The 21,072-nt window shown below is 43.2% G+C and overlaps 1 protein-coding gene and 1 long non-coding RNA gene across 2 annotated transcripts in view; one reads left to right on the top strand and one right to left on the bottom strand.

The window, feature by feature from the left end:
- LOC143487782 (uncharacterized) overlaps positions 1-21,072 on the top strand; it is a 98,919-nt gene that overhangs the window by 42,639 nt on the left and 35,208 nt on the right. The gene's annotated exons all lie outside the window — the stretch shown is intronic.
- LOC143487830 (uncharacterized) lies at positions 17,601-19,434 on the bottom strand. The gene is made up of 6 exons (XR_013124391.1): positions 19,204-19,434; positions 19,006-19,050; positions 18,738-18,785; positions 18,525-18,568; positions 18,211-18,421; positions 17,601-17,772 (listed from the first exon to the last, which is right to left on the bottom strand). It is a non-coding gene; the product is annotated as an uncharacterized LOC143487830 (long non-coding RNA).

The raw sequence follows: 21,072 nt of genomic DNA, 5'->3' as shown, positions 1-21,072 counted from the left end.
ATCTACGAGTGTTTCCCAAAAGCCTTCGTAGTCTCCAAATTTACGAACGAGTTCTAAGTAGTTCTTAGTTGACTCCGCCTCTGCAGCTGCGCTGGAAAATCTCCGCTAGTCGAAAACCGAACCACCGATTTACATACATTTATTCATAATTACGCCGCAAAAGTATCATTGGCAAAATGACAATCATAAAAACTAACAACTAATAAGTGTAGAAATGTCAAGTATAAGAAAAAAATGAGAAGAACTCTAAAATTATTACCTTTGCAAATTTGACCGATCGTATATCAAAGGTATAAATAGGGCACACAATTCACCTTTCACCCTTCATTCACCATGGCTAGCAAACAGAGGAAGCGGAATTTTCTGGCGACAGAGCTGAGCCAAATGGTGGACGAAGTGGAAAAAAACAAACGCGTTTTGTTTTCTAAAGCGCGAGGAAGTTCCTCGAATTCAGAAAAGAAAAAAAAATGGGAAGATATTGCTAAGAATATCTGTGCCGTTAGTGGCATAAAAAGATCGGGTGAGGAGATCAGGAAGAAGTGGCATGACTTCTCCAGTCAAGCCAAAAAAAGGGGGGCAGAACTGAGAAAGGAGAGGGCCAAGACTGGTGGGGGTCAAATGTCCACAAGTGCCCTTACAGTTGAGGAGGAAAGGGCACTTGGGATACTGGGCCCCACAGCCACTGAAGGGATACCAGGGGGTATAGATATATGTCTGGGTGAGATTCCCTCTACCCCACCTGAACCTGCATACCCAGGATGTATCAGCAGTCCTGAGGCCTCTCCAGGGCCTTCCTGTGCCCAGGCCAGAGAGGGAGATCCACCAGCAACGACTCTAAATACCTGTGGGTGCAGTGTGGAGCTCGTTGCATTAGAAAGAGAAAGGCTGCAGCTCAAAAGGGAAAAGCTCCTCCAAAAGGAGAAGCAACATGAAGAGCAGATGCAGCAGAGAGAGAGGCATCATCAGGAGCTGCTGGAACTGAAGAGGGCCAAACTTGACCTCATGGCAAAGCAGCTGGCAGTAGCGGAGTACCAGATGAGCAGGCCCTCAATATCTGTTCCAATTATATTGCCCTCTGAAGAAGGTGAGATACTTAACCAAGTAACAATAGTAAATGTTAATATACTTTATTGAATTTTCACTAAAACATCTATGAAATAACGCCCATTTTGTGGCACTGACATTAATACATTTTCCTTCCAGATCCCAGTACTAGTACCAACACTGGGTAGGTTTTAGGGAAGATGGAAGACCTTTTTGTTAATTTTTTATTTATATTTTTTTGCACATGGTGTTTATTGAAAATAAAACTTGAACCACAACAAATGCCTCCGAGTGTATGTTTATAACAAAAATCGATCACCCACAGATCACTTATCCAAAGTCTTTTATTTTTTGGTGCATCTAGGCAAAAACATTTCTTATAATTTGCCTTCGGTTGTCCAGGCCAGCCTGGTAAAGTCCTTCTCTCCTTTCTCCTGCTAACTCTACCAGAATATTTATTTCCTCTGTCTCCTCATCATCCTCATCATCTTCCTCTTCTTGCACATGTATGCCAGCTTGCACTGCAATGTTGTGCAGCATAGCACACACAACAATTACAGCACAGCTGCGTTCTGGAGAAAACCGAAGGCCACCAGATGATTTGTGGAGGCACCGAAAACGCATTTTCCACATGCCCAAAGTTCTCTCGATCACACATCGTGTTCTGCTGTGTGCCATGTTGTATCTCTCCTCAGCCTCAGTCTGGGGATTTGATACAGGAGTGAGCATATAGCTTCGGAGAGGATACCCACTGTCTGCTATTAAATGTCCACCATCAAATGCACCATCCCTAGCCATCTGACACACTCCAGAATTGGCCCAGATGAAGGAGTCATGAGTACTCCCAGGCCACTTGGCCACAATGTCTGTAAAGAGGCCTTGGTGGTTGCATATTACTTGGACATTCAGAGCAGAGAAGCCCTTACGGCAGGTGTAGATTGGGCTCAAGAGGCTGGGTGTGAGTATGGGGATCAGAGTGCCGTCCACTGCACCAATAACTCCAGGAATATTAGCAATTGAATGAAAACCAATTTTATCTTCATGTAATGCATCCCTAGTCCTTGGAAATGTGATGTAGGTTGCTGCATGGCGAATCAATGCTTTAGTAACAGCATGCACACATTTAGATACTGCAGCTTTGCTTAGTCCGTGTGCATCACCAACAGTCTGCAGAAACCCTCCTGTGGCATAAAATCGGAGGGCTGCCAGTAACTGCACCGTGGGGCTAAGGGCAAAGTTTCTCCTCGTTCCTCTAGCCAGCTCCTCCTGCACAAGTTCAAGGAGACCCATGATCTCCCCCCTACGCAGCCGGTATCTGTCACACAGCACATCGTCAGGAAGATCTAGGGGGTTCATATTCAAACGCTGTGCGGCATTCTGGCGAACTGCATGGCTTCGTGGATTACGACGTCGTCGTCGTCTTAAATGTCTCTGATTCAAATCCAAAATCCTTTGAAGTGCTGCCATGTTCATCACACAAGCACAATTGCTAGCCTTATTCCAGGTTACTTATATGTGCTACTGATTAATCGGCCAATTTGATTGGTTAAGTTAAAACAAACTTAATAGGCCAACTTCTAGCCATTTATTTGCGAAGCATACATTAATTGGGAAAGTCTGAATAACTACACGATGATGAACGGAGATATTTAATTAAATATTGGGAACATATCAGCTAATGCTAAATAATTCAAAGTAGTACATGTGGTTTTTGTTGACACTTAATGTTGTATATGCGATGTAATTACTTTAAAAAATACTGATGCACATAAACACAAACGTTGTATTGCCGTGCTTAAAATCAGCGCGAGTGAAATTAGCGCCTCTATCCTTTTTGAGGTAGAACTGCACGTGAGCTTCGAGTTAAGAAGAACTTAGTGAGTTACGAATGGGTCCGGAGATTCTTAACTTACGAACGACTATAAGAACGACGTAAGTTACGAAGAGTTTCGGGAAACACTCGTAAATTTAAGAATATTCGTAAGTACGAGGTTACGAAGTACTTAGAGTTACGAACGTTTCGGGAAACCCACCCCTGGTCCTTAGCTCGAACTCTTCCAGGTTTTTTGTCTCGAGCCACTTTTGGAAGCAATCTTTAACAAAACAAAATAAAGCAAAATGTCATGAGAAAACTTTAATATGCATAAAATATGCATGTTACTGCACAACAATAAAATCATATAGTTTTCTAAAGACTTCAAAAACTATTTACTTGAAACAAAGTACAAATCATTTACTTGCATGTATAGGCCTTCTCAGAGGAGCTAAACTCCTAAATGTGAGGTATAAACTTCTAGCCTATATGAAGACTAGATAACCTGCTCAAAGGCCACATGACTATTATTATGAACAGTTTTATTAAATGTCAACATTTTGCACAGAAGATATGTATAAGATTATTAGCAGGTCATTGAGAAATTTTAATAAAATTCAAGTGTCCTGGTCCAAAAGAGACACATGTAATATTTCATGCAGCAGTAATATCCTCCATCATTTTCAGATTAGTATTCTTTATCAACATTCTTACTTACTTTTTAGTGCTCTTAATTTGTGAGGGGTTAGAGGGGGCCTGGGGGTTGTCTTTGTTGTTGGACAACTTTTACCCTCCAGACTCCGGTTGGCCAAAATGTTTGTGCCCCAAATGCACACTGCCAGCTCCTTCACAAACAAGCTGTCCTTGCTGTTTCCTTGGACTCTCTTCCACTGATTTGTATTGATGTAAATTCCTTCACCAATGTGCGTCTGTGTGAAATTTTATTTTATTTCACGATTATATGTAAATCATATCAGTATAATCAAAGACAATACCACCGTTACTGTACATTTATAATTAAATCTAAAATACCCTTTCTTCTTCTGAAGCTTGCTCTTTCTGTTGGCTTATTTCTACTGCAAATATAAAATAATTTAATAATTATTACCTTACTTTTGGTAAATGACAGTTGTAGAATGATTAAATAGTACAATATTATTGTGCATGTCTCTTATCTCTTATCAGAGATAGGATGAATGTATAAGTGTAACCAAGTCATTCATGTTTTATTAGCAATATACTTACCAACTGTTGCTTGAGGAGTGTTTAATGGGGGTGACAAGTTGGATTGCCCTGAAATGTATAATATAATGATAATAAATCTTCAGTACAAGTTTGTATCACAGATTAAATGAACATTAACTAGGGCTTTTTTATTAGACAATAGGTAGACGCAACAAGCTGTTAGTGTTATATGCAACAAAACCACAAACACCTTCTCAAGCAAAACAGATAATGTTCAAAATATAATAACAACAGTAATAGTAATAGCAGTATAACTGAAAGGTCTTACTAATTGTTTGAGGGGTGTCCATAAAATCAGGAAGGCTGTTATTCTCTATAACATAAATGAGACCTTAAATGTAATTCACTGTCATTACATTCAATAAATAGTACAGCTTTAAATTCCAGTTTAGATAAAATGATAACGATTGTTTTGTGTTTTGTGAGGCAGCCTTTTAGGAAAGAAGGGTGAGTGTTACAAACTTACCAGGAAGGATTTTGGAGACCAAACACTTTTGGAGTTCAGTGTTCAATTTTCTCAGTTGTTCCAGTTCACTAATGGCTTCTTGATATTTATGCCCAAGTACTGTGTGCTTCTTCTTTAATTCATCAAATTCAGATTTGGCAATTAATTCATCATCACTGCCACTAGATGTTTCATCATCCAGCAGAATCCTCTGCCTCTTTGATTGACTATTAGAGGCACACAGTGGCTGGATTCTTTTCTGGCTTTATATATATATATATGCATGCACATATATACTTACAGCAGTATCTTCAATTTCTTTCCTTTCTGAGTTTCTCTGGCTCTCCACAGGATTTCTCTCCAGTAACTTTGGAACCCGAATCCTTTTCCCTGCACCTAGAATGTCCTCTATTTCTTCAGAAGTGTCTGTGAAGAAAAATATGTAACACTTTAAACCGTAATACTGGTCAGGCACACTCAAGTCTTCCCTCTTATAATTTTTATATATGATTATATAAAATTTATATACAAAAAATTAATACAAACAATTATATTATGCTCAGTTTCTTTTTCATGCTGAATGTCGAACCCAGAATGATAGTTTAATCATTGAATGTTCAGTATTTGTCTTATACAAATGGCTCAGCTAAAACATGAAAATCACAGTTTACAGACCTCCGTGTTTAATTATAATTAAAGAGCAGATATTGTCAGTGCGCTTGCGGCATTTTGGCCCTCAAAAGGGAAGTGAAAAGTTCTCCACCAACATTCTCAGTTAAGTATTACCCAAGAACAGGTAGAAGGCAGCCTTTCGGTTAAATCGTGCCCTTTTAAACTTGATCAACTAATATGATTCTCAGACCAGACTAATTATAAGAATGTAAAAAATGAAAGACAACGCATGGGATGTTGCATCGGCTGTTGGTGCAGAAGGTAAGTCTTTTGTTTTATAAATATATTTTAACGAGCAAGGTGGTCCATGGTCGCCAGGCTACCGCACGCGACACAACTAACTATATAAAGGCTTATTAGGTCTTATTAGGTTCGTAGATGATGTTGCTGAGTAACCCTCTTAATGGTAACACGAGTAGCACAACCTGCTAACTAATATCCAGTCTAGACAGTGTAGACAGCTTCATACAGACAGATCAAAGTAACATTTAATGAACAGACCACGGACGATTTTGATCGCTGCGACAGGTAATGTTTTGTAGATCCCGGTTCGGGTAACTTGTAGCCAAATTGTATCAGATAGCGACAAGTTTAACTCACGTCGTACGTCAAACAAAATGTTGAATTGTTATTATTATACGATATACTATTATTCTGTATTATAAAAACGTTAGCTACTTACCTTTTAGCATCAAGATTTGGCCAGCGAATAACTCCCCTTTCCACAGAATCCAGTATGCGTGTACTGCAGAATAGTCTTCTGTATTTTTTGGGTCAAAGTTTTTGATGTCTTTAATATGTACAATATTTTTTACTCCGTCGTCGATGTATTGTACGTAGGCAAACATTTTATTAATGCGAAAAAATCTTAAGGAAAGAACAAGGAAAAATATGAGAGAGCTAGGTGGCTAACAAACTTGTAACGGTATTCGAACGCAGCCTCCATTCGAACAATTCTGAGGCTCGCGCAGCTCATCAGTGCAGGACATTAAAGTATGACACGGTGATGCGATTTTATAGCCAGCAATAATGAGGACACACAGACACATACATATATAATTATGCTGTGTGTGTACAAAAGGCCCTACAGGAGCGTAACCATTTAACTGGCTGGACGTGACGTCATCACTCTGGCAGTTGACGAGTTCGTTTCAGTTGGTCTTTGTGGGGAGCCCGTTGTGCGATGTTCGTCGAGGGATTTTGATTGTATATAGTGCATCGTTCGTGCGTACATGACTTAATGTAAGTTTATTGTTGTTCTGGATGGCGGAGGATGTAATGTAGTAGTAGTTGTAATGTAATATGATCACGTTTGCGTTCGTGTGATCACGGCGCTTTGAGTTCACCGCACGGGTTTAGCTAACTTGTTAGCGGTTAGCACGTGATTATTAAGTTAGTTCAGTTACGATGACTTGTTTCTTTACAGTGTGTGTTATGTCCGACCCTTACGTTTGTATATTTGTTACCTTATAACTATTTACATAGCATACTATTTCGCTGTTATGAGTAGTTACATATTTCGTTGTACAGCGTTATTAAGTCATTAAGACTTAATATATATATATATATATATATATTATATATATATAATATATAATATATATATATATATATATATATATATATATATATATATATATATATATATATGGTGGCGAATATATATATATATATTCGCCACCAGAGGGTGCAAAGGCACCAGTTGTACTGTTTATTCTATTTGTGCTTGTTATCTGTAAATGGAGATTATACATCTCATATCTGTATTTGTATTTTCAGAACCACACACACAACTACACATTTGCACTATACACAGCCATCCTGTAACACACACCTCACATTCATATCCCTGCCTTGAACTGAAGAATAAAGAGTTGAATGCATTTTGGCCTCAAGTGGTGTTCTGGCCGACACACCGGGGTTGAATATAGCAAAAGAGGGTAGACCAGTGACCAGCTCTAACTCTCAAGTTTAGTCTTCACTACATTTAATGGTCCTTCGAGCCGGATCGAGCTGTGTTTACCCCCTGAAGATGGATGCAGTACAACAACACGAGGCAGAGGATGTACGTCCCAAGCGGCGTCTACGGCTCCCAACTCGCTATGAAGATTATGAGGTAGCATTAGCCGGTTATCATCCTCACAGACATGGACACGATGACGGGCGGAATCCGTATCAGGAGGGAAGGGCCAAGATGACCACCCTCAACTACACTCACGGTTCACCACGCCACCAGCCCGTGGGATATGATGAGGATTGGACAGAGGCAGATGCATGCTATCCTGGCACCAGTCTGACGCTTGAAGCAGAAGACCAGAGGGCATCTCAGCTACGCTCAGATCAAGTATACAGGGGAGCGACACGAGATTACTCTACTCCACATCCATACTCTCTCTCTCGGCAGCCTGAAGAGGATATCAGAGTAGAGCTGGAGGAGATTCAGCATGAACGGCTCTTACTCCGACAATCACAGCAGCGCATTTCATCTGACCTAGCTGAACTTCGCTCCATCAGAGCAGATATGAAGGAGCTTGTAGATACAGCTCGTCACTTCCAGTCTGACCAAAGTCCTCTTCATAGCACACAACTGAAACAAGACGCCTGTGTTAGTAGACAGGACCCAACCCCAGCACAGATGTGGCCATCCTGCAAGAGCGAACCAGATATCGAGGAGGATGACTGGCCTGCGCCGCCTTCCTGGCCAGACAATTCAGAAGAAGTGCAACCATCTAGCGACCAACCGCTAACGGACCGCCTCGACCAGATGATTAGAGAGCTTCAGGCCCTCAAGATGGAGGCTCAGGCAACTGACAAGAGTATACATCTTAAGGCGAAGACATCTCCTCAAGCTCCAGTTCGCAACGCAAACGCTGATGGAGGACGCCATTCACGTGGAACTACTCACTCGCCTCAGGTAGTAAGCACCAGGACCACAGCACCCCCTCCTAGTTCCTGGACTCTACCGATGAGGTCGCAACGTCTTGAACGACAGTCGACAGTTCCACAGCCTGCAGCTCCCGCCCGATCGCGGCCACCTCTTCACACGCAGTCCCTCCATCACAGCTCCTCCGTGGCGGAGACATCTTACAGAGGGCCTCGTCCCACCATACCCAACTTCACAAACCGAGACCCTAGTGAGTTTGCTCGACTGAAGATCGCATTGGAGAACCTCTTGCCCGCTGATGGGACTGAGCTATTCAAATATCAGGTACTGGTAGATCACCTGAAACTGGAGGAGGCTACGCTTATTGCAGACGCCTACTTGCACTCCCCAACGCCCTACACAGACACTATGGCAGCGTTGAGTGACAAGTTCGGCCAGCCCCATCAGGTAGCACTGAAGCGAATCGCTACAGTAATGGACTCCCCAGACGTGAGACGTGGGGACACCGCTGCCTTTGAGAAGTTTGCGCTTCAGATCCAGTCACTGGTGGGCATGCTCCGAACACTAGGCCCAGAAGGAGAAGTGGAGTTACAGTGTGGCTCACATGTGGCCCGACTGCTTAGTAAGCTACCAACCGAGCAGAGGGCAGAGTTTCGCCGCCGCATGTTCTACCACTCTGGGACCAGCTACACCCTGCTTGACCTTGCAGCATGGCTGAATTATGAGGCCTGGTGCCAAGATTTTGATGGCCAGCTACCTGCAAAGGGGACCAGGGAAGGACAGAGGCCTAGATTAGAGCCGCGTCAGGGAAGGAGATCAGCCACAGTTCTGCATGGCGCTGGCGAAGCAACGAAGAAGGAGAGCACTCCACCCAAGCAGGCTTTCTCGCAAGGGAAGAGCCAGCCCTATTGCCCCTTCTGTGACAGTTCAGAGCATTACCTCAGTCAGTGTACAGCGATATCTAAGCTTACCAAACGCAAGTAGCGGACTGGATAAGGACCAGCCGGAGATGCTGGAGATGTGCACGACGGCATCAGGCAGCGCAGTGTAACCTAAAGAAGGCTTGCGGTCTGTGTCAGGGAAAACACCTACAGGTGCTTCATGAGGTCAACGCCAGGTCATTGAAGGGACCAGCCAAGCTTGCCGCAATGGAGAAACCTAGCGAGAGTTCAACCACTGAGGTACTCTACCTCGATAGACCCACAGCAGGCAGTAGAGTCCTACTAAAGGTTGTCCGCATTCTCATTCATCACGGCAACCAGACACTTGATACTTTCGCTGTCTTAGATGATGGCTCGGAGAGAACAATGCTGCTGCCTGCTGCGACAGACAGGCTTAGTCTGCAAGGCGCCCCAGAAGATCTATCACTGCGTACCATACGACAGGATGTGCAAACTCTCCATGGTGCATCAGTGTCTTTCTCGATCTCCTCTCCTGCCAACCCGAAACGGAAGTATCGCATCACAGGAGCATTCACTGCAGCTCGCATCGACCTAGCAGATCATACCTACCCCATGGAGCAACTTCAGCGAAAATACAAGCATTTGGTTGGTCTGCCAATACAGCCCTTCAAGACTGTCAGACCCCTTCTACTCATCGGGAGTGACCACCCACATCTCATTACTCCCATGGAGCCGGTCCGGTTGGGGCCTCCGGGAGGCCCTGCCGCAGTTCGTACGAGGTTGGGCTGGGTGTTACAGGGGCCTGCTAGTATGGTACACCAGACGGCTTGCCCACACCAGTGCTTGGTGACATCGGTACCAACTCAGGTGAATGAGCTGATGGGCTATGTGGAGAAATTATGGCAAGTTGATACGGTGCCATTCAGAAGTGATAAGCTGGTCACCCGCTCCAGACAGGATCATGAGGCTGTAAGCCTCCTTGAGATGCGAACCTCACGTGTGGATGTGGATGGTGTCCTCCGTTATGCCACACCGCTGCTCCGTCATACAAACATGCCCTGCCTTCAGGCCACTAAAGACGCCGTCATGCCATGCCTGAGGAGGGTTGAACGGAGATTGTCTAGAGATCCTGAGTGGGCCAGTGCCTACAAGGCAGAGATGGGAAAACTGATTCAAGCAGGATCAGTGAAGAAGCTCGAGACTCAACAGCTGTCTGAGGAAGGGGAAGCCTGGTATGTTCCCCATCACATGGTCAGTCATAACGGCAAGAACCGATTAGTGTTCAACTGTTCTTATCAGTACCAAGGGCAAAGCCTGAATGAACACTTACTTCCTGGACCAACATTAGGAGCATCTTTGCTAGGGGTCCTTCTGAGGTTCCGCGAGCATGCCACAGCCATCTCAGGTGATATCAAAGGTATGTTTCACCAAGTCCGCCTACTCCCTGAGGATCGCGCCTTGCTACGCTTCATATGGCGTGACTTAGCCCAGAATGAGCCTGTAGCAGTATATGAGTGGCAAGTACTGCCCTTTGGCACAACGTGCAGCCCTTGCTGCGCCACATTTGCCCTGCAGCGACATGTTACAGATAACAGCCAGCCTGGGGACGAGGTAAGATCCTCAGTCAAGAGATGCTTCTATGTCGATAATTGTCTGCAGAGCTTCCCGACCGTGACTGAGGCTAGACATCTCATTGATCAGTTGAGACCGTTACTGTTGTCAGCTGGATTTGACTTGCGCCAGTGGGCCAGCAATGAGCCCGGGGCTATTAGTCACCTGCCTGAAGAGGCCCGATCAAACAGTGCTGAACTCTGGCTCAGTCTCGAGAAGGTTGACAGTCCCGAGTCCACCCTGGGTCTTAGTTGGAACTTTCAGGAAGATCTCCTTGGTTACAAGCACCGTCCGGTTCATTATGGCGTCCCGACTATGCGTAATATCTACAAGGTGCTCGCCAGTCAGTACGATCCTTTGGGGTTCATCTTACCCTACACCACCCGAGCCAAGATGTTAGTCCGGCACCTGTGGGACAAGCACAGAGGCTGGGATGACCCGAATTTACCCCCTGACCTCCTTCAGCAGTGGAGGGACTGGGAGGAAGAGTTGCAGTTTTTACCTCTGGTTGTCTTGCCACGGCCGTACTTACCTAAGGATGCAGATCTATCTGATGTCCAGCGAGAAGTGCATGTGTTCTGTGACGCTTCAGAACAAGCCTATGGCTCAGTAGCCTACCTACGGACTGTTGACGGTCAAGGCCAGACCTATCTGTCATTCTTGTTGGGCCGGTCAAGAGTTGCACCCAAACGACTGCTTTCTATACCCAGACTAGAACTTTGTGCCGCACTTACAGGTGCACAACTCTCTCAGATTGTGCAAAGGGAGCTTACCCTGAACATAGACAGAACAGTCCTGTGGTCAGATTCCACCACAGTATTGACATGGCTCAAGTCTGAATCTTGCCGTTTCAAGGTCTTTGTGGGCACTCGAGTTGCCGAGATCCAAGACCTGACAGATCCTCATGCCTGGCGGTATGTAGATTCAGCCAGGAATCCCGCCGACGACATCACAAGGGGAAGGACGCTGCAGCAGCTTGCAGAGGCCAATAGGTGGAGTCAAGGGCCATCCTTCCTTCTACAGAGTCCAGATCAATGGCCAGAGCAGCATACTACCGCGCTGGGAGATGACCTCACGGAGGTCCGTCGATCTACAACCTGCGGCACTGCCTCTGCCGTGTTGAACTCTTCAGATGCAGACCACAGCGAGTTCCATACCTGGGGGGAGCTCCTAGAGAGCACTGCACGAGAGTTATGTGGAACGGGCGATAAGAGCAGTCAACCTACGGCCGAACATTACCGCGACGCGGAGCAAGTTATCCTGAGCAGAGCCCAGCTGAGCAGCTTCCCAGAGGAATTCCACCGTCTGAGAGATGGTAAACCTATTCCCAAAAGCAGCCGACTGATAGCTTTATCTCCCGAGTTTGATGGAAGCGTAGAGCTTATCCGCGTGGGGGGGAGACTTCGCAGATCGGAGCATCTAGAGTTTAATACCCTACATCCAATCATCCTAGAGCCAGCACATCCAACAACCAAGCTGCTGATCCAGGATTTTGACCGACGTCTGCGACACCCAGGTCCAGAACGAGTGCTCGCTGAGATCCGCCGCTCTTACTGGATCCTGCGAGGACGCGAGGCGATCCGCCGTCTCCAGAGCAGCTGTGCTGATTGTCGTCGGTGGAAGTCGAAACCTGCTGTGCCTAAGATGGCTGACCTCCCTGCAGCCCGCCTTCGTCTGTTCAAGCCCGCCTTCTATTCCACTGGAATGGACTGTTTCGGGCCACTAGGGGTCAAAGTGGGGCGGCGGGCTGAGAAGAGATGGGGGATTGTCTTTAAATGCCTGACTACTAGAGCTGTGCATCTAGACATCCTGACCTCTATTGATACTGACTCATTTCTGATGGCTCTTCGGAGATTCATCGCACGAAGAGGCAGACCTGCAGAGCTGTTCTCAGACCAAGGGACCAATTTCCGGGGAGGTGAGAGAGAGCTTAGAGAAGCATTCACAACGTTGTCTCCAGTCTTGCAACAACAACTATCCAAGCAGATGATTTCGTTTCATTTCAACCCCCCAGCTGCACCTCACTTTGGGGGTGCATGGGAGAGGGAGATACGTTCGGTGAAGACTGCTCTCTATACTACAGTGGGCGCACAGGCAGTCTCAGAGGAGGTCTTACGGACTGTGCTACTTGAGGTTGAAGGCATCCTCAACTCCAAGCCACTGGGCTACGTTTCCTCTGATGCGAGAGACCCTGATCCAGTCACACCCAATGTCCTCCTGATGGGGCGGCCAGATGGATCTCTCCCGCAGGTGGTTTACCCTAAGGATGAGCTCCTGAGCCGCCGCCATTGGAGGCACTCCCAGGTACTAGCAGACCACTTTTGGTCGAGCTTCATCCGCTCATACTTACCTGGTCTTCAGTCACGCCAGAAGTGGCGTTCTACACTAGCGGATCTAACAGAGGACTCTGTAGTCATGATTGTCGACCCCCAGCTCCCCAGAGCTCTGTGGCCAATTGGACGGGTCATCAAGGTCCACCCTAGTCCAGATGGACGAATTAGATCGGCTGATGTGCAGGTAAAGGATAGAGTATACACACGACCTGTCGCCAGGCTGGTCCTCCTTCCAGCTCTCCCGTCTGATGAAGATGAGAAGAGTCCCGCAGCTCCAACCAGTGTGCAGCCATAGAGCCCTTTTGTTTTTTAAGCAAATGTATTCTATACATTTGGGGGCGGCTGTACAAAAGGCCCTACAGGAGCGTAACCATTTAACTGGCTGGACGTGACGTCATCACTCTGGCAGTTGACGAGTTCGTTTCAGTTGGTCTTTGTGGGGAGCCCGTTGTGCGATGTTCGTCGAGGGATTTTGATTGTATATAGTGCATCGTTCGTGCGTACATGACTTAATGTAAGTTTATTGTTGTTCTGGATGGCGGAGGATGTAATGTAGTAGTAGTTGTAATGTAATATGATCACGTTTGCGTTCGTGTGATCACGGCGCTTTGAGTTCACCGCACGGGTTTAGCTAACTTGTTAGCGGTTAGCACGTGATTATTAAGTTAGTTCAGTTACGATGACTTGTTTCTTTACAGTGTGTGTTATGTCCGACCCTTACGTTTGTATATTTGTTACCTTATAACTATTTACATAGCATACTATTTCGCTGTTATGAGTAGTTACATATTTCGTTGTACAGCGTTATTAAGTCATTAAGACAATTGCATATATTCGCCACCAGAGGGTGCAAAGGCACCAGTTGTACTGTTTATTCTATTTGTGCTTGTTATCTGTAAATGGAGATTATACATCTCATATCTGTATTTGTATTTTCAGAACCACACACACAACTACACATTTGCACTATACACAGCCATCCTGTAACACACACCTCACATTCATATCCCTGCCTTGAACTGAAGAATAAAGAGTTGAATGCATTTTGGCCTCAAGTGGTGTTCTGGCCGACACACCGGGGTTGAATATAGCAAAAGAGGGTAGACCAGTGACCAGCTCTAACTCTCAAGTTTAGTCTTCACTACAGTGTGTGTGTGCGTGCGTGTGAATATGTGTATATATATTAGTGGTGGGCCGTTAACGCCGATAACGGCCGACCACTAATTAAATTTAACTCGCTTGCAGACCGTTTTTATCTGTATATATATTCATGAACATTTACCTGACGCATTTTAATGTTGCTTTGTGTTTCAGGTTTGAAAAGTGCTGGAATTTAGGCTAAAGTACATTAAAATGTTGAAATTACGTTAACAAATACGAGCCTCTTGTAATTCCAGGACGAAACATGAGAGAACGTGAAGATGTTAAGATTGAGCGTTTTGAAAATAAACAACCATCAAATAATGTGATAAAAAAGCGAATTATTTTGAATCATTTCGAGTATATGTATTAATATTTAACTTAATTATGTTTATCATGCTGGAAAATATTGAAATGGACCTTGAAAGTGCCGTACAAGTGCTTTAATTCCACCTTGTATAGGTGTATGAACCCTGCAAACATGACTTTGTCGATCGCGCTGAAGCGCAGCGCACGCGCGAAGTTACAAAATTCGACAGGTGCACGACCGCGCGAGGCACTCGCGCACGAGCGGAGCCTCAGCGATTACGTAATTTTCGCCGCGCGGACCCTCGCGCCGCTCGCGGCGTGTCAATATTTAACTGAATTATGTTTATCAAGCTGGAAAATATTGAAATGGACCTTGAACCCACTAAACATTAGACGTCTTATGGACGTGCAGATCAAGTCTATATTGCGTCCGTCGGTCCAAGACCAATTCTGGACTTCTACTCGACGTGCAAACTAGGTCCGTTATTTGGACGTCTAACTATGACCCCACTTGGACGTCGATATGCAGTTAAACACTTGAACGTCGGAATTTCAACGTCACGGAGACGTCTAAGAAGGGTACAGAAATGTACATGATACATAATATTTGTTTTTTTTATATTAATGAACATTTCTAAATGTTGAGTAAAGCGGTATGAGAAAATTTGTCTTTTGGGCGATAAACACTTTTGCTCGACTCCGTCAACCTAAAACTCCATGTCCTCAATGGTGCAGCCTGTGAACTGTAATAAATCCATATTATTATACATTATTTAATGTAGACACGTATAAGAAAATGTATGTATTATCAAAATATTTGTTTATATATAATATTTATGTATAACTATTATGTTAAATACAATCAATTGACTATGATACAAAAGTGAGCCTACATAAAAAGCTCGAGCGAGTTGCCTCGCGCATTTAGGAGTTTAAATTAAAAAGAAATCCGTTACTTTTTACAGTTATTTACTGGCGATTTCAAGGTAACATTAACAACTGGTCTTTAACAAACCTCAAAATATTAACCTAAAATGTTTATATGTTGTAGTAACAGATCAATAGATATAATCACATTACCTTGTACTTTTGTAATGGATTTTTGTAAGGTTTGTTACGTTTTAACGTTAGCCAAAAGGCTAGCTAGCTACTCACGTATTGGATGGAATTTACCACAGACATTACTACTTTTATAAGTTGGCGTTTTGGCCAGTGATCAATAAAAATGAAGGTGGAAAGAAATTGGAAATGCCATTCATGTGATTTATTTGTAAAGCATATACAATTGTAACGTGTGTAACTGGTGCCAGAAGGTGGCGGACCTGTTTATTGTTCCCGTTCATCTTTCTGAAGTTCGTTAGGCTCAGCAGATTTGAACCTTACACTTTTGTATACGTTTCCAGTTATCTGCTGCGACGGAAAGGAAGCTAGGAAAATTTACCAGGACAAAATGCTACCTTCTAAAATGGCACTAGTTGTGCACAGAAACTATGAATCCCCATGGATTCACAGTCTGCACCTTCAGGGGACCAAAATCCGACGTGCAAAAATGACTTGGAAAAGACGTCGTTTCAACGTATCTTTGCGCAGTGGGAAAGTGCCGTACAAGTGCTTTAATTCCACCTTGTATAGGTGTATGAACCCTGCAAACATGACTTTGTCGATGGCGCTGAAGCGCGGCGCGCGCGCGAAGTTGCAAAATTAGAGAGGTGCACGACCTCGCGCAGCGACAGCGCGCAAGGCACTCGCGCACGGGCGGAGCCTCAGCAATTACGTCATTTTCGCCGCGCGGACCCTCGCCGCTCGCGGCGCGTCAATATTTAACTTAATTATGTTTATCATGCTGGAAAATATTGAAATGGACCTTGAAAGTGCCGTACAAGTGCTTTAATTCCACCTTGTATAGGTGTATGAACCCTGCAAACATGACTTTGTCGATCGCGCTGAAGCGCAGCGCGCGCGAAGTTACAAAATTCGAGAGGTGCACGACCGCGCGAGGCACTCGCGCACGGGCGGAGCCTCAGCGATTACGTAATTTTCGCCGCGCCTTGAAAGTGCCGTACAAGTGCTTTAATTCCACCTTGTATAGGTGTATGAACCCTGCAAACATGACTTTGTCGATCGCGCTGAAGCGCAGCGCGCGCGCGAAGTTACAAAATTCGAGAGGTGCACGACCGCGCGAGGCACTCGCGCACGGGCGGAGCCTCAGCGATTACGTCATTTTCGCCGCGCGGACCCTCGCGCCGCTCGCGGCGTGTCAATATTTAACTTAATTATGTTTATCATGCTGGAAAATATTGAAATGGACCTTGAAAGTGCCGTACAAGTGCTTTAATTCCACCTTGTATAGGTGTATGAACCCTGCAAACATGACTTTGTCGATCGCGCTGAAGCGCGGCGCGCGCGCGAAGTTGCAAAATTCGAGAGGTGCACGACCTCGTGCAGCGACAGCGCGCGAGGCACTCGCGCACGGGCGGAGCCTCAGCGATTACGTCATTTTCGCCGCGCGGACCCTCGCGCCGCTCGCGGCGCGTCAAGTATAAACCAGGCTTCAAGTATAAACCAGCTTAAAGCCTGCCCTGCTGGAAAAACCAGCTCATACCATCTTAAGCTGGTCAAGCTGGTTAACCAGCTTGACCAGCTTAAGCTGTGTTTTGGAACCTGGTAGCTGGTTTGTAGCTGGTAGCTGGTTAAACCATTCAAAACCAGCTGTTAGCTGGTTCATAGGTGGTAGCTGGTTTATAGCTGGTTACACCATCTTAAACCATCTTGTTGCTGGTGGGTGGTTTTACTGTCCAAAACCAGCTTGTACCTGGTATTCTGTAAAATAACTAGTATTTTAAATTTACAATTAACCTTTGATAGCTTGTTGCAGAACTGTCAAGTGACCAGAATATTATACAATGTGCCTCAACCATGGTCGTGGATTTTCTGTCTGGAACATTTTGATGTTTTCCTAAATGACAATTAAATTAGGCATGCTGGAGGAGAGCAACACTAAAACAAGCAGGGAATGTTTAAACATGTGCACACCTGCCCTAACACCTATGCTTTACTGTTAATAGACCAGTTTGCAAAATAGGCAAGAAACAAAGACAATTTTAAAAGACAACTCAAAAATATTTATTTTTCTTAATTTACTGAGAAATTATTATAACAGCTGCTTTAATAAAATGCTATTTGTACAAACGACATTTTAAACAAGTAATATAATTTTATCAAATAACAAATCATGTACTTATTGATTTTGTTTTTTTTTTGTTTTTTGTTGATGTCTTGGATTTTTTCTGTAACATAACGTCCAAATTTTCCTGCTCTGGTCCTTAGCTCGAACTCTTCCAGGTTTTTTGTCTCGAGCCACTTTTGGAAGCAATCTTTAACAAAACAAAATAAAGCAAAATGTCATGAGAAAACTTTAATATGCATAAAATATGCATGTTACTGCACAACAATAAAATCATATAGTTTTCTAAAGACTTCAAAAACTATTTACTTGAAACAAAGTACAAATCATTTACTTGCATGTATAGGCCTTCTCAGAGGAGCTAAACTCCTAAATGTGAGGTATAAACTTCTAGCCTATATGAAGACTAGATAACCTGCTCAAAGGCCACATGACTATTATTATGAACAGTTTTATTAAATGTCAACATTTTGCACAGAAGATATGTATAAGATTATTAGCAGGTCATTGAGAAATTTTAATAAAATTCAAGTGTCCTGGTCCAAAAGAGACACATGTAATATTTCATGCAGCAGTAATATCCTCCATCATTTTCAGATTAGTATTCTTTATCAACATTCTTACTTACTTTTTAGTGCTCTTAATTTGTGAGGGGTTAGAGGGGGCCTGGGGGTTGTCTTTGTTGTTGGACAACTTTTACCCTCCAGACTCCGGTTGGCCAAAATGTTTGTGCCCCAAATGCACACTGCCAGCTCCTTCACAAACAAGCTGTCCTTGCTGTTTCCTTGGACTCTCTTCCACTGATTTGTATTGATGTAAATTCCTTCACCAATGTGCGTCTGTGTGAAATTTTATTTTATTTCACGATTATATGTAAATCATATCAGTATAATCAAAGACAATACCACCGTTACTGTACATTTATAATTAAATCTAAAATACCCTTTCTTCTTCTGAAGCTTGCTCTTTCTGTTGGCTTATTTCTACTGCAAATATAAAATAATTTAATAATTATTACCTTACTTTTGGTAAATGACAGTTGTAGAATGATTAAATAGTACAATATTATTGTGCATGTCTCTTATCTCTTATCAGAGATAGGATGAATGTATAAGTGTAACCAAGTCATTCATGTTTTATTAGCAATATACTTACCAACTGTTGCTTGAGGAGTGTTTAATGGGGGTGACAAGTTGGATTGCCCTGAAATGTATAATATAATGATAATAAATCTTCAGTACAAGTTTGTATCACAGATTAAATGAACATTAACTAGGGCTTTTTTATTAGACAATAGGTAGACGCAACAAGCTGTTAGTGTTATATGCAACAAAACCACAAACACCTTCTCAAGCAAAACAGATAATGTTCAAAATATAATAACAACAGTAATAGTAATAGCAGTATAACTGAAAGGTCTTACTAATTGTTTGAGGGGTGTCCATAAAATCAGGAAGGCTGTTATTCTCTATAACATAAATGAGACCTTAAATGTAATTCACTGTCATTACATTCAATAAATAGTACAGCTTTAAATTCCAGTTTAGATAAAATGATAACGATTGTTTTGTGTTTTGTGAGGCAGCCTTTTAGGAAAGAAGGGTGAGTGTTACAAACTTACCAGGAAGGATTTTGGAGACCAAACACTTTTGGAGTTCAGTGTTCAATTTTCTCAGTTGTTCCAGTTCACTAATGGCTTCTTGATATTTATGCCCAAGTACTGTGTGCTTCTTCTTTAATTCATCAAATTCAGATTTGGCAATTAATTCATCATCACTGCCACTAGATGTTTCATCATCCAGCAGAATCCTCTGCCTCTTTGATTGACTATTAGAGGCACACAGTGGCTGGATTCTTTTCTGGCTTTATATATATATATATGCATGCACATATATACTTACAGCAGTATCTTCAATTTCTTTCCTTTCTGAGTTTCTCTGGCTCTCCACAGGATTTCTCTCCAGTAACTTTGGAACCCGAATCCTTTTCCCTGCACCTAGAATGTCCTCTATTTCTTCAGAAGTGTCTGTGAAGAAAAATATGTAACACTTTAAACCGTAATACTGGTCAGGCACACTCAAGTCTTCCCTCTTATAATTTTTATATATGATTATATAAAATTTATATACAAAAAATTAATACAAACAATTATATTATGCTCAGTTTCTTTTTCATGCTGAATGTCGAACCCAGAATGATAGTTTAATCATTGAATGTTCAGTATTTGTCTTATACAAATGGCTCAGCTAAAACATGAAAATCACAGTTTACAGACCTCCGTGTTTAATTATAATTAAAGAGCAGATATTGTCAGTGCGCTTGCGGCATTTTGGCCCTCAAAAGGGAAGTGAAAAGTTCTCCACCAACATTCTCAGTTAAGTATTACCCAAGAACAGGTAGAAGGCAGCCTTTCGGTTAAATCGTGCCCTTTTAAACTTGATCAACTAATATGATTCTCAGACCAGACTAATTATAAGAATGTAAAAAATGAAAGACAACGCATGGGATGTTGCATCGGCTGTTGGTGCAGAAGGTAAGTCTTTTGTTTTATAAATATATTTTAACGAGCAAGGTGGTCCATGGTCGCCAGGCTACCGCACGCGACACAACTAACTATATAAAGGCTTATTAGGTCTTATTAGGTTCGTAGATGATGTTGCTGAGTAACCCTCTTAATGGTAACACGAGTAGCACAACCTGCTAACTAATATCCAGTCTAGACAGTGTAGACAGCTTCATACAGACAGATCAAAGTAACATTTAATGAACAGACCACGGACGATTTTGATCGCTGCGACAGGTAATGTTTTGTAGATCCCGGTTCGGGTAACTTGTAGCCAAATTGTATCAGATAGCGACAAGTTTAACTCACGTCGTACGTCAAACAAAATGTTGAATTGTTATTATTATACGATATACTATTATTCTGTATTATAAAAACGTTAGCTACTTACCTTTTAGCATCAAGATTTGGCCAGCGAATAACTCCCCTTTCCACAGAATCCAGTATGCGTGTACTGCAGAATAGTCTTCTGTATTTTTTGGGTCAAAGTTTTTGATGTCTTTAATATGTACAATATTTTTTACTCCGTCGTCGATGTATTGTACGTAGGCAAACATTTTATTAATGCGAAAAAATCTTAAGGAAAGAACAAGGAAAAATATGAGAGAGCTAGGTGGCTAACAAACTTGTAATGGTATTCGAACGCAGCCTCCATTCGAACAATTCTGAGGCTCGCGCAGCTCATCAGTGCAGGACATTAAAGTATGACACGGTGATGCGATTTTATAGCCAGCAATAATGAGGACACACAGACACATACATATATAATTATGCTGTGTGTGTGTGCGTGCGTGTGAATATGTGTATATATATTAGTGGTGGGCCGTTAACGCCGATAACGGCCGACCACTAATTAAATTTAACTCGCTTGCAGACCGTTTTTATCTGTATATATATTCATGAACATTTACCTGACGCATTTTAATG

This window comes from Brachyhypopomus gauderio, unplaced genomic scaffold (assembly GCF_052324685.1).
Source record: "Brachyhypopomus gauderio isolate BG-103 unplaced genomic scaffold, BGAUD_0.2 sc50, whole genome shotgun sequence".
NCBI classification, from domain to species: Eukaryota; Metazoa; Chordata; class Actinopteri; order Gymnotiformes; family Hypopomidae; genus Brachyhypopomus; species Brachyhypopomus gauderio.
This window is presented reverse-complemented; position numbering and strand designations above follow the sequence as displayed.